The sequence below is a fragment of the Macrosteles quadrilineatus genome, unplaced genomic scaffold (assembly GCF_028750875.1).
Source record: "Macrosteles quadrilineatus isolate MER2022 unplaced genomic scaffold, UCM_ALF_1.0 Scaffold_9__3_contigs__length_116548681, whole genome shotgun sequence".
NCBI lineage: Eukaryota > Metazoa > Arthropoda > Insecta > Hemiptera > Cicadellidae > Macrosteles > Macrosteles quadrilineatus.
In genome coordinates, this window is record NW_026542602.1 from 40,273,313 (window position 1) to 40,283,730 (window position 10,418).

Below are 10,418 nucleotides of genomic sequence, written 5' to 3' on the forward strand. Positions count from 1 at the left end.
CAAATAAAGGGATGTCAGAACTGCCATCGCCCTTCAAACTATGATAGTGATGAACATGACTAATGAGAGTTGTTTTTTATCAATCAGTTTTACAGTCAAATCAACTTACTTTTTATATCCATACACAGTTTAAATTAATCAATATTATTCTCAATTTTGAAAAGATTGTGTCCGCCATTTTGATGTGTGTTTTTGGGGTGTTCCCATTGTCGGATTTTGTCTGATTTTGAATATGTTATAGAGCTATAATTTCTAAACAAAAAGCCATTGAGGAAGTTTCTGTTGCAAATTTTTCCATGTTGCAACACTGTTTTCTTGGACTATTTATATATTGTATTAATTAAGATCAGTCAATATTTTCATCATTCCTAGTTAATTTATTCTTGACACTCCCGTAATATGATTTTAAAAGTAACCTACCGTGCTGTTTAAATTTATTTTCATATTACCTAAATGTTTACAAAAAATAAGACATTTGTACGTATTGCTTAGGTTAACATTCTTTAACATTTTGTGTAAATAACAAACAGTTAATGCGTATTACTCACGGAATATTTTGATAAAACATAATTTGCAACTTATACTGGTTAATTACTTTCAAAAATGAATTAAATAACCTATTTGTATGGATATGATTCCGCGTAACATTGTTATATTTTTCAATATCCATTAAAATGGGTTTCTTTAAACACACCAATTACTTATTAATTAATGAATGTAACAACTTACTTCAGTCCAAGGATTTCCTGGGACATAATTACCGTCCACCGATCCTTCTGTAACATTCATATATATTTTGTAAATCTGAACAATAAAAAGTTATTTTGGAATATTCACACTTCTGTTGCGTACAATTTCATAAGTTGACCATTTTGATGGTAAGGTTTAAATTTAAAATTATTTATTTATTTCTGTTTGGGACTATACTTTGCATTCAGTAGTATTATTATTACAATCATTATTGTCGTGATTGCTGTCAGTTTTAATGTAATAAATACAATTTACCGGTAAGTATTTCAAGAAACTAACATTGTATTGTATGTTAAGTTTGGTATGATAAAGTTGTTGTCCCTTGAAATACATTAATAAGATTTGGAAATGTTGATATAGGGAGTTAGGCCAATTAATTTTAGATTATGAAATGACTTAAAATATGTTATGAAAATGTAAATATGTTTTTCAGACGCTATGATAAGTTCAACCTGTTCAACCAAAATGAATTAAGGTCTATTCAGACACATCAGTTTCGGCCCCTCACAATTCAGTCACATTCGGACGCCTGACACTTGTGCAATGTATGTGTTTGACATAAAAAAAATTGTGTTTTTGTTATTTAAGTAATCGTGTTTATATCTTAGGAACTATTTATAACAATCATTAAGATGGATGATGACAAATTGATAGAATATTTTGTTTTAATAAAAAGTTCTTGACTGTAACATCACTGTAAATAAAGTGACAGAAGACTGACTGAAACCAACTGACGGACAGTTGACTTCTGAATTGAGGATGCAACTGAGACTGAACTGTGATTGAACTGTGATTGGACTGTGTCTAAAATGTGACGGAACTGTGACTGGACTGATGTGTGAATCAACCTTAACAATGATCATCTTATCACCTTCAGAGCAAAAGTAGAAATTCTTGAACTGACATGGGATGTCACTCCAGAAGTAGGATGTCCCGTTGGGATCCGGGTAACCATAATATAATTCGCTGGGCCATGCATATACACAGTTCTCATGACCCCCTTCATTGTCGGGCTCGTCGTTGAGGAGCCACCAAGCAGAGAAATCGCTTCCCCTCAGAGGTTGACCAGTCACCCATGTAAAGCGACCCTCCCACTCCCAGTCTGCTATCCAGTCTGCTAGTCCTATCCAGGTCGAACTTGGAGATTCTCCTAGAGATGAAAACACTGTATCTTATAAACAAAAATAGTTTTTCTTTTCCGAGTTCGTTTAACTCTTATACCCGACAGATTTTCATGATTGAGGTATCAAATTGAAGGTATGAACGCACAGATTTCACATAAAGCATCGGCATATATTGATCTACTGTTTTGCTCGACCAAAATACATAAATTTTATTTATTTTCAAATTTTTTACTCCAATTTAGATGTATTTCACCAGTTATAATTATATAATCATATATATTTTGGTCTAAGAACCTTCAGTGAAATACCGACTTTTATTTAAGCTATTAGTTATTCAAATATGTTAAGTTTCAAGAAAACGCAAGGTGAACAACCAACAAAAAAATGATTTCTATAAGGTTTTTCTATAGTTAACAATCAACAGCTAACAGTATTGCTTATATTTTTTTATATGTTTTAGACTCTAAATAATCAGTAAATTATAGGCTTCAATTGGAGCTATTGATCGTTTGAATCCGTTAAGTTCAAGATACTGTATTATTTAATAAAAAATCATAAATTTGATTATTTCTCGGATATGATATTTATTTCAACGCTGTGGAGAAGCATGGGTCCTCTAGTATTCAATAAAAATATTCGAACTACGTTAATAATATGACGTAGGCATAATCTGCCTATTCCAAAATATGCAACCTCCTTCTTCAGAAAGCATACTTAATAACGGTTTTTAAAAATCTATACAATAACCTATAAGAGATAAATATATAGGGATAAACTATTCCGAGGCTAATTGGATTTGAATGAAATAGTAGGCTATGTTCTTTTTTATATTCACACTATGCAAATGCAGTATAATAATATTGTAGAACGTTTGTACCAACATAATATCTAGCAGTTTATAACTTTGAAGAACGCCGTGACCATCGTTGTAATGCAAACTAAATAACATTTATGCAATCAATTACCTTTGCTCCTAAAGATATTTACAGCAGCTTCTTTAAATCTTTGTATCTTTTCCTTAGTTTTTAATACGACGAGTCTCTTTCCAATAGAATCACAATTTTTTCTCGCTTCGTGCCACGTTACCTACAAAATAAAGAACTTTTAGCTAGGTAAATTGGATCTTGTTTGTAACTTTATGTATCTCTATGATTTATAATAACCCAAAGTAATTGTTAGTTTAGCTAAGCTAACCATTTTTAGTAGACATCAAAAGGCACAAAATAATATAATACAAAAACTTCTTTACATGACACAATTAAGTCTTGTTTAAGACTGCAAGAACTCCATCGCTATCTTATTTCAAATAAGATATGTCAACATTGTATACTATTAAAGAATTATTTCTTTCAAATTATTTATCCATACTACGTTAGAAATTGAAACATGAATTATAGCTGGGGCTAATGAAATATAATATAATATTTTTAAAATGACATATTCTATAGGGGCTATTGGTTTATTACAGACATAAATTACTTACTCTAAACCAATCTTAAAAGAAGCCTTCCATTCATATGGGTACAGGTCTGTCTTAGTGTATTTAGAATGATTTTAGGTAATCAATGTAGTTCAAAAAGCGATTAAATGAGTTTACACTTATGGTCCTGAATACCTTAAGCCATGGGTCCCCAGGAGCAATGTTGGATTCTGTAGAATCTGAAAAAATTGGTTGAATGATTTATTGTTGATGCACAAGTATTTGTGGTCCTAGAGATGGATCTATTTATGTTTTTTGCTGGGAAATCCTTTTGTCATTTTTTAATTGTACGTTTGTATTATTAAATAAACAACACTATGGAACACCATAAATTATATAAATTTCAATAGCTGAACAAAAACAAGTCGTTATGATTAAACAAACATACACAATAATCATAAGCAGCTTATAAAATGTATTATTCAATTTTAAAATATATTGGCAATCAAAAGCTTCACCCAAATAATAAACATAATTGAAGCAAATTTCACCCAAACGGTGGAAATAAGTAGTAGCAATCATAGGAAAATAATTAAATATTACGGAGTGAAACATTTACTAGCGAATCCAATATGTTCTTGTGAGACTTATTTACGGAAACTAAATAAAAGAAACGTCTTATAACACTTGAAACATATATTTACGCTTATACTGTTACTCACAAGACGGTAAATATACAAAAAAGATGGTAAGTGGTGATCGATTTCGATTGGACACTCCAATCATCATCAGACCCAATAGGCGAATCTCCTATTCGCTAAATATTGGAGTGTCCAATCAAAATCGATCACCACTTACCATATTTTTGTATATTTACCGTCTTGTGAGTAACAGTATAAGCGTAAATATATGTTTTAAGTGTTATAAGACGTTTCTTTTATTTACTTTCCGTAAATTTAATAACACGTACAATGCTGATCAAGAAGTTATTTAGACTTATTTATGAATAAAGGGTAAATATAACTTTGGAAGTGCAACTGCAAACACTTACACCATAGGTTGTTTGGTGTATATCATTTTTGATACAAACTTTAATCCGAGAATATGCTACAAAAACTATCAGTGCCAGGAGCAGAGCAAATCATAGTTCCACCTTTAAACCATAGTTCTATTCATACTATAGTTCCACAAAACATATCAATGACATCCTGCAGTGGCTAATCAAATGCAGTTCCCTTCCTTGGATTGTTTCTTTAACCCTCACATCGAATCATAACAACTCTTTTTCAATAAACTAAACAACTAGAACAGCAAATTTAAAACAAATCCTTTGTTTATGAATTTTATGTTGCAATTAGTGCCAACGTAAATACAAATAAACATTATTATTCATAATAAAAAAAAAAAAAAACATGGGGCCACAATTTATTTTACCTCAAAAATGCATTAATTAAAATTTTAAAATACAAATACCCACCGTTAAATTAATGTCACAGTTACTTTCTGCATCATGTAATTAGAGCACCAAATAATCCCAATTGAAATACTAATCACCTGTTTTGTCCTCGCAGAAGTACGACCGCTTGGCAGTGCACAAAACGTCGTTCCACTGGTATGGCTTAAAGTTTGACCACAACGGCTCAAAGTCTCTCCTCCCCTCAGCTTTGACACAAGGTCTTCCCCCACAATCGACACGAGGCCTTCCATCCCTCGTGAGCTCTGAAGGCAGCCAGTTGGTGTACGGGCCCGGGCCCAGGAAAGAGTTGTCGACCCACTTAATCCTCAGTTCTAACTTCTTCAGACCGATCCACAAATTCTCTGCTTTACTACCTGATGAGAAAATATTAAAAAATCTTTGAGATCAAATTTTTTCTAAGGACTTTTACGCCTACCAATATTTGTATGTACCACATATGATGCTAGGTTCGAGTCCCTAGGATCTGCTAGGATCGATGCTAGGATCTGTTTTATATATTACTTCAGGCTAGTCCTAGGGGGTAACGGCATTATCACATAGATAAAATACATTGAGGAATGGTGGGATTTGAACCTGGGACCTTGGCCTCTAAAGCTCTACCACTAGACCAGCTCGCTTCCTTCACCAATTAGAGCATTTAACATAGAGAACAAGTGTTGTTGATCATATGATTGGTCACCTTGATCCAGTCAGTTTGGTCAACTGCCTGATTTTATCAACTCTCTGGCACGATCGGTTCTACTTTCACCGAGTCTTTTTCATTGACTACTTATTTACCTTTAAATTTTCTCATTTCGTTTGTAATTCAAACATCTGCCATTCTGTATTGGTGTATAATAATTCCTCGTGCTTAATAGTTTTGGATGTAACACTCCTCTTCTGACCTAATAATTAAACTTACTAATTATTAAACTTATTATTAAATTTATAAAATCTTAATGGACTGGTGAAATATTTCAAGACATTTTTTGTCTTTCAATAATTAAGATAAATTATTGGTAAATAAGGGATTGTTTGCAATTAATTGTTATAAAATATTCGTTTAATCCTAATGCCCATTTGTTACGTGTTTACTTATTGCACAGTTAAAACTATTATCGTTTAAAATAAATATAATTTAGGTAGGAAATAATGTATTTGTTAATAACAATAATCACTTCACCTGTTTGTCTAAACTTTTGTGCCGCAGTAGCAGCAAACGCTCGACGATGTTTTTCATTTCTTATAATAGCCAATTGGTGACCCTTTCTATGGCATAGTTCATCCGCTGCTTGCCAAGTTACCTGAAATAGTAGGTATAAATGAGTTTCTAGATGTTCTTCAAACGTTTCTTGTCATAAACAAACATCAATATCAAACAACATTCACACTCTTCGCCCTAACCATAGATAAAAAGAATAAAACATAGACAGACAGCAGTGCAGTAGTGTGTTGTTACGGCGCACACCGCTGCAGTGTCTGCTGGTAGCTTACGGAGTATGTTTTCTGTGCTTACGGCGACTGGCGAGGAGCCGACGAAGGCAGCGAATCGAACATCGAGCACGATCTCGGAAACATCGCGGAACCTTCCTTTGACAGTCTATATTTATTCTATTCGTCTATGCCCTATTGTTCCAAAAACATTTGCCTGTTTTTTTTAATCAGATCACAACATTATACGAACGCAACTCATTTTATTGGTACTTGTTGTAAATCTTAAAGTTAGCAAAACCTTTTTTGTTTTGAAAGTTTGAAGGAGGTTGAAACACCCTTTATTTCCGTCAAACTATGTATGTCAATTTACCAACCAAAATAATAAAAAGTGCATTTAAGATCCAATTATTACACCTAAACTCTGGAGATTATATGCGTATTTTTTACATTTATCTTTGAAAATCAGTTCTCATTATTAAAGTTGTAACATTTTTGTAAATAGTCTTATACAATACAGGATAAGAAGATGTAATATTTTGACTAACCTTTACCCAAGGATCACCAGGAACATAGTCATTCGCTGAATTACCTGAAACAAAAACTATTATATTAGCAATATAACAACTTCCATGAGCACATGCAATAAACGTAACGCATTACCTTTGTTAAAAAGGTAAATTAAAGGAAAGAATTACCAAAATTCTACTATAAATTCATGTCTTTGATAGTTATAATGAATGATCAAAAACACAAAATAAGACCTTGGTCTGTCAAAGTAAAGTAGAACTTTAGTGAGTGATTGTTCAAGACTTTTCCCCCTTGATCTGCATTTAACATGTGTATATTTATTTATCATATGTTATTATTTCTTTCTGTTTACTTTTTCATTACATTGTTTTTATTGCTCAAGTCAACATGGTTTCTTTTTTATAATCTTAATTTTACCATTTCCCAATCCAACATTTGGTCCTAATTCGCAGCCGGATGAAAACCTGGTAACTATATTCATTCCTTGTTAACATTACCCCATTTATAATCTAAATGTTCTACTCAGTTCCCTTACAGTCCACTATTAATTTATTGTTTTTGAAGTTTACCTTTTTATAATCTGTTTGCACTCAGATCACGGCATGAAATGAACTCTTTACTTACTTAAATACTATATTTTTGGTGTCAATCAATCAAACAAGCTCAAGTTTATTAATTTTTGTGCACTTAATAGACTATACATGCCTCCTTCTAGTTAAAGACTATATTGAAAGAAACTTATTATCTATATCTTTGATGTACAATTCATCTTTTTTACTTCATACTGAGATTTTGTGTGTACTCAAGACCTTTTTATATTGTGTGTGCTGCTGTTAAGTTTTGTGTTCTACTACTACAATGGCTCCTAAAACTTCTGATTTTAAGTCATCCACCTACACTCGCTCAACATCTCTAATTAAAACTCGTTTTAATAAACTTAAAGATACTGTTGATGAATACTATACCTCAAAGGAACAACTCACCCCTATTCAAATTAACCAACTTAATGCTCATTTAAATGAAATTCTTAAAAGAAAAGAAGAATTCGACAACAATGTGCAACGGGTTTTAATCTTAGAAGAGGATCCTATCTCTGACGAGACATTGTCTCAAGACCTGGATGAAATTGAAAGTTTATTTTCTCATATCGAGGCTACTATTGAGATCTTAATGTCCCATCCTGAACCTGCAAATTCTGCTATCTTAAGTGACTCTTCTTCCGATAATCTTCACCAACTCGCTGACGACGAAGGTCACTACTTTCCCGAGGCAGCGCAAGTACTTAGAACGCAAACCTACGTTGACGACATCATCACTGGTGCGGATACTGAGGAAACGGCCTTGAAACTTCAAGATCAATTGGTCAACCTGTTACGAAAAGGAGGATTTGAATTACGTAAATGGGTCTCCAACTCTGATCGTCTTCTACAAGCTTTCCCCAAGGAGCATCTTGAGACTCCCGTCTTTCTCCAAGATTCTGAACAGCCACACTTCACAATACTTGGCCTACATTGGTCTCCCCACTCTGACTGCTTCACTTACAACCTTAACTTCCCTATGGACCCTCATCCATCAAAACGTTCGATCTCGAGCATCATAGCAAAAATCTACGATCCTTGTGGATTTCTCGCTCCCTGCATCATGCAAGCAAAATGTTTTATGCAGTTACTATGGACCACAGGCTTATCCTGGGATGATCCCCTGCCCACTAACCTCGCCGAAAAATGGCATTCATTCCTAATCGATACTCAATATTTATCTCAAATTTCTATTCCTCGAGCGTTACAGTTTTCCCTGTCATGCACCGTAGAATTACATGGCTTCGCAGATGCGTCAGAGAGTGGCTACGCTGCTGTCGTATATTTCCGCTGTCAGATGTCTAATGGTGACACCATCATTCGTCCAATAATCTCAAAGACTCGTGTCTCTCCTCTCAAAAGAGTAACTCTTCCTCGCCTTGAGCTTTGTGCTGCTCATCTTCTCGCGCAATTAGTAGCACATTGTCATTCTCTCTTCTCAGATAAAATTGCCATCAAAAATATCTATCTATGGAGTGACTCCTCGATAGTCTTGACATGGTTACAGACTCCACCCTACAAACTCAAGACATTTGTAGCCAACAGGGTTTCTCAAACTCAAGAACTTGTTCCCATCAACTCTTGGCGACACATATTAAGTACTGATAATCCTGCAGACTGTGCGTCAAGAGGAATTTCTGCTTCCCTACTGGTCAACCATCCACTTTGGTGGACAGGCCCTCCTTGGCTGAAGCTCCCCACTTGTTGATGGCCTACCTCGCATTTCACTCCTGAGGACCTATCTTCGTCAGAAGAAATCAAGAAGACACCTTTAGTTGTTCTTACATCAGCTCCTCAAAAGGAATTGGAACTCCTTTCTGCCTACTCATCGTGGAACAAACTCCAACGCATTGTCGCTCTTCTTAACCGCTTCATTCACAATTGTCGTAATCAAAATAACCGTCTCAGTGGTCCTCTCTCATCGTCTGAAATCTACAAAGCTCGTCTCAAGATATTTCATCATGTTCAACAAGCCACCTTTGCAGATGAAATAGTGTCCCTCCAAAAGAAGCGTGATTGTTCCACTCGACTACAACGTGTGACACTATTTCTTGACTCTGGTTAAAGCCCTTCGTGGCTTTAAGGCGGGCAGTATGTTCAAGACTTTTCCCCCTTGATCTGCATTTAACATGTGTATATTTATTTATCATATGTTATTATTTCTTTCTGTTTACTTTTTCATTACATTGTTTTTATTGCTCAAGTCAACATGGTTTCTTTTTTATAATCTTAATTTTACCATTTTCCAATCCAACAGTGATTCATGGTTAATATAATGCTATGTTGTCCTTTTGGTAAACAATGTAAGTGAAAATATTAAAGATGTAAACAAACGCCCTTGTTGCTAAGAGGTTGGCGTCTCGTGCTTTGCTGCGAGAGGGGTAGGTTCAATTATTATTAATAAAGCTTTATATAAATAAAACTATGAGGGGCTTGGACCACTTGCCTTTCAATATATTTGATTTTCGCAACTACAAAATACCACTGCCTAATTTTCGTTCAAACACCAAGAATATATATCTATTTTGTTTTAGTGTATGAGACCAACATCCAAAAATCTTAACAATGTTTACGTAGGCCTACTTAGTTTTGAGTTAAAGTTAGCCGTACCATCGAAAAATAAATTATTAACAAGGTGTACATAATCGAGAAACTGTGTCGATATAAGGACTAAACCAAAGAGTAGCTAAGCTAGTATTTTTTTGGCTGGGAATAAAACCATAGTATTATTTTAAGTACCATATAAAAAGTTCGACATAGCCTAATTCAAACTATGAAAAAAATAGCAAAAAACAAATTTTGCCTATTTAAAAGTGTTGCAAGTAGAAGCACAATAATTTATGTCCATTATAAAAGCCCACAATATTAACTTTTTGCAACATGACATTTTTAACCCACTACAATTAACAATTAATTTCAGTTAAATCAAGAGTGATAGTTTGTTTATGAAGATTTTTTAGACTTATTTAGTTAAGACCAACGGCTACATATTCGGTTATAGGCCTATAGCCTTTTAGAGCTTAACTGTTACACTAGCTAAATGTTCATACCAAATATTGTAGTTAAAATAGTATCAACATGGGTTTCAGCTCAAGCCGATTCTTACTGCACACTTTCTTGTTAATTTA

The 10,418-nt window shown here is 33.8% G+C and overlaps 1 long non-coding RNA gene across 1 annotated transcript; it reads right to left on the minus strand.

The window, feature by feature from the left end:
• Positions 1–1,802: 1,802 nt before the first annotated feature.
• Positions 1,803–4,969, minus strand: LOC129004246 (uncharacterized). The gene is made up of 4 exons (XR_008491688.1): positions 4,849–4,969; positions 3,490–3,533; positions 2,840–2,960; positions 1,803–1,900 (listed from the first exon to the last, which is right to left on the minus strand). It is a non-coding gene; the product is annotated as an uncharacterized LOC129004246 (long non-coding RNA).
• Between the last annotated feature and the right edge of the window lie 5,449 nt (positions 4,970–10,418).